Source organism: Arachis ipaensis, chromosome B10, assembly GCF_000816755.2.
Source record: "Arachis ipaensis cultivar K30076 chromosome B10, Araip1.1, whole genome shotgun sequence".
NCBI classification, from domain to species: Eukaryota; Viridiplantae; Streptophyta; class Magnoliopsida; order Fabales; family Fabaceae; genus Arachis; species Arachis ipaensis.
Genome location: NC_029794.2, coordinates 34,228,781 through 34,233,351, shown reverse-complemented (window position 1 = coordinate 34,233,351; position 4,571 = coordinate 34,228,781).

The following is a 4,571-nucleotide window of genomic DNA, read 5'->3' as shown; positions in this document are numbered from 1 at the left end:
GCTGTTCATTTTGGGCATTCAGCGCTAGAACCATGCTCTGTTCTGGCGCTGAACGCCAGACAGATGCTCTTCCAGGGTGTGATTTTTCTTCTGCTGTTTTTTATTCCATTTTCAATTTTTATATTCATTTTGTGACTCCACATGATCATGAACCTACAAAGACATATAACTAAGAAAAATATAGTTAGATAAAAATTGGGTTGCCTCCCAACAAGCGCTTCTTTAATGTCAATAGCTTGACATTGGGCTCTCATGGAGCCTCACAGATGTTCAGAGCATTGTTGAGACTCTCCAACACCAAACTTAGAGTTTGGATATGGGAGTTCAACACCAAACTTAGAGTTTGGTTGTGGCCTCCCAACACCAAACTTAGAGTTTGACTGTGGGGGCTCTGGTTGACTCTGCTTTGAGAGAAGCTTTTTCTGCTTCCTCTCCATGGTTGCAGAGGGAGATCCTTGAGTTTTAAACACAAGGGAGTCCTCATTCCATTGAAGGACTATTTCACCTCTGTCAACATCAATCACAGCTCTTGCTGTGGCCAGGAAAGGTCTTCCTAGGATGATGGATTCATCCTCTTCCTTTCCAGTATCCAGGACTATGAAATCAGCAGGGATGTAAAGGCCTTCAACCTTTACTAATACGTCCTCTACTTGTCCATATGCCTGTTTTCTTGAATTGTCTGCCATCTCTAATGAGATTTTAGCAGCTTGCACCCCATAGATTCTCAGTTTCTCTATTACAGAGAGGGGCATGAGGTTTATTCCTGAACCAAGGTCACACAGAGCCTTAAAGATCATGGTGCCTATGGTACAGGGTATTATGAACTTTCCAGGATCCTGTCTCTTCTGAGGCAATGTCAGTTGATCCAGATCACTTAGTTCATTGATGAACAAGGGAGGTTCAACTTTCCAAGTATCAATGCCAAATAATTTGGCATTCAGCTTCATGATTGCACCAAGAAACTTGGCAGTTTGCTCTTCAGTAACATCCTCATTCTCTTCAGAAGAGGAATACTCATCAAAGCTCATGAAGGGCATAAGGAGGTTCAATGGAATCTTTATGGTCTCTAGATGAGTCTTAGATTCCTTTGGTTCCTCAGAGAGAAGCTCCTTATTGATCACTGGATGTCCCAGGAGGTCTTCCTCCTTGGGATTCACGTCCTCCACTCCCCTTGTAGGTTCGGCCATGGTGCTTATGTCAATGGCCTTGCACTCTCCTTTTGGGTTCTCTTCTGTATTGCTTGGGAGATTCATATCTGCAAGAATTCAGTTAAGAACTGAAAAGGATCTTCAGATGGAAGTCCATGAAACTTGCAGTTCTGCTGCATCAGAGAAACTAATTGAGGTTTCAACTCAAAGTTGTTTGCTCCAATGGCAGGAATGGAGATGCTTCTTCCATGTAAATTGGAATTAGGTGCAGTAAAGTCACCAAGCATCTTCCTTACATCATTATTATTTTCGGCTGCCATCTCCTCTTCCTGTTTGAAAATTTCTGAAAGGTTATCTCTGGATTGTTGTAATTTAGCTTCTCTTAATTTTCTTTTTAGAGTCCTTTCAGGTTCTGGATCTGCTTCAACAAGAATATTCTTGTCCTTGCTCCTGCTCATATGACAAAGAAGAGGGCACAGAAAAATAATAATAATAGAGATCCTTTATACCACAGTATAGGGATCCCTTTGTAAGTGGAAGAAAAGGGGGAGACAAAGAATGTAATATAATGGAAGGAACACAACTGTGAGGAGGGTTGAGATGTAAGATCAGATGTTAGTAGATGAATAAATAAATAGAATAAGATGGGAGAGGGAGAATTTTTGAAAAATATTTTTGAGAAAGAGTTAGTGATTTTCGAAATTGGTTTTTGAAAAATATTAGTATTTTTCGAAAATTTTTAAAATCAAAAATAATCGAAAATTATATGAAAAAGAAAAAATAAGGATTCCAAAATTTTTAACATGAATTCCAGGAATCTTGCATTCTTAGTCTAAAACTTCAGTCCAGGAATTAGACATGGCTCACTAGCCAGCCAAGCTTTCAAAGAAAGCTCCGGTCCAAAACACTAGACATGGCCAATGGCCAGCCAAGCTTCAGCATGTAATTCAGACATGACACGCCTAACATACTCATTCCCAAAGGAATTAGACATGGCTTTACAGCCAACCAGGCCTCAACATGCTTCATGAAACACTAGAATTCATTCTTAAAAATTTTGAATAAAATTTTTGAAAACATTTTTATATTATTTTTTTTTCGAAAACAAAGGAGAAAATTTTGAAAGATTTTTTGAAAAATTTTTGAAAACAAAATAAAAAGAAAATTACCTAATCTGAGCAACAGGATGAACCGTTAGTTGTCCAAACTCAAACAATCCCCGACAACGGCGCCAAAAACTTGGTACGCGGAATCGTGATTACACTTTAATTATGTAAAATTCATTGCTCTTTCTTTCCCTGGTAATGGCGCCAAAAACATGATGCCAAGACCATGGTTCACAACTCCGTGTAACTGACCAGCAAGTGCACTGGGTTGTCCAAGTAATACTATCCTTTTGCGTCTGTCACTAACGCCCCGCAATCGCGAGTTTGGAGCTCGTCACAGTCATTCATTCATTGAATCCTACTCGGAATACCACAGACAAGGTTTAGACTTTCTGGATTCTCTTGAATGCCGCCATCATTCTAGCTTACGCCATGAAGATTCCGATTAAGAGATCTAAGAGATATTCATTCTAGCTTATTTCATGTAGAACGGAAGTGTTTGTCAGGCACGTGTTCATAGGGGAGAATGGTGATGAGCGTCACACATAATCATCACCTTCATCACGTTCTTGGGTGCGAATGGATATCTTAGAAGCGAAATAAGATGAATTGAATAGAAAACAGAAGTACTTTGCATTAATCTTTGAGGAACAGCAGAGCTCCACACCTTAATCTATGGAGTGTAGAAACTCTACCGTTGAAAATACATAAGCGATAGGTCCAAGCATGGCCGAATGGCCAGCCCCTCTGATCTAAGAACCAAGCGTCCAAAGATGGTCAAAAGGATCAAAAGATAATCCCCAGATGTTAAAAAGACTAGTAAAAGGTCCTATTTATAATAAACTAGCTACTAGGGTTTACATGAGTAAGTAATTGATGCATAAATCTACTTCCGGGGCCCACTTGGTGTGTGTTTGGGCTGAGCTTGAGTGTTGCACGTGTAGAGGTCTTTCTTGGAGTTGAACGCCAGCTTTTATGCCAGTTTGGGCGTTCAACTCTGGTTTTGGCTCCTTTTCTGGCGCTGGACGCCAGAGTTGGGTAGAAAGCTGGCGTTGAACGCAATTTTACGTCGTCTATTCTTGGCCAAAGTATGAACTATTATATATTGATGGAAAGCCCTGGATGTCTACTTTCCAACGCAATTGAAAGCGCGCCATTTCGAGTTCTGTAGCTCCAAAAAATCCACTTTGAGTGCAGGGAGGTCAGAATCCAACAGCATCAGCAGTCCTTCTTCAACCTCTGAATCTGATTTTTGCTCAAGTCCCTCAATTTCAGCCAGAAAATACCTGAAATCACAGAAAAACGCACAAACTCATAGTAAAGTCCAGAAATATGAATTTAACATAAAAACTAATGAAAACATCCCTAAAAGTAACTAGATCTTACTAAAAACATACTAAAAACAAGGTCAAAAAGCGTATAAATTATCTGCTCATCATATAGCATTGATGATGACAATCAAATCAATTGCTAATTTCTCTCTCATTGTTCCCATGTGATTAATGATAATTGAATTAAATTTGGAATCCATCACATGAGAGAGAGATCCTTTGGAAGCAAGAAGCATTTGCTTTCTCTCTTTTCTTCATTTCGGACCAAGCAAGCTAACAAAAATTAATTTGGGCTAATAGTTATAATGATTAAATTCTGGCCCAACTAATCAAAGAAACAATTCAGCCACTTATTGTATTGTAAATTTTGGTTAAAGCTGAATGTTTGGCTTCATGTTGGGCTAGCCAACTTTTCGGCCCAACAGCAGAATCTGCATAACAGAATTATTAAATTAACACATATGAACCAAAATCAAATTAATAATTTTGTAATTAAGCATATTAATAATGTTTAGTCATCTCTAATATTAATTTAGAGTTTTTCAAACTCATCATGAGTTATCTAAATAAATTTGTGAGGTCTAAAATTAAAGATTGTTCAATTTATCTGATAAAAAAAATTATTCTCTTAATTTCTTTTTTTCTTCAAAATATATTAAATATAAATTCATCTTTAATATTGTTTAAAAAAATGATTTTTTAAAAAAGTTAATTTGATAAAAAAAAATTCATTTGCCTTAACTCTTTTTTTGAAAGAAAATTAGAGATTAACATCGTTTTTACTTTCTCTTTTTTCATATATAGGATTTAGTAACTCATAGATTAGATCGAGATATAATCAATTTGTCAAACAAATTAGATTTTCACTGTATCTGAGATTAATGTATTCAAAATCTCTTCATATTTCGAATGTAGTGTATCACAAATATATGTATATTTATTTTTGTATTTACTACATTTAAGATGTGCTTCAAGAGCTCAATTAA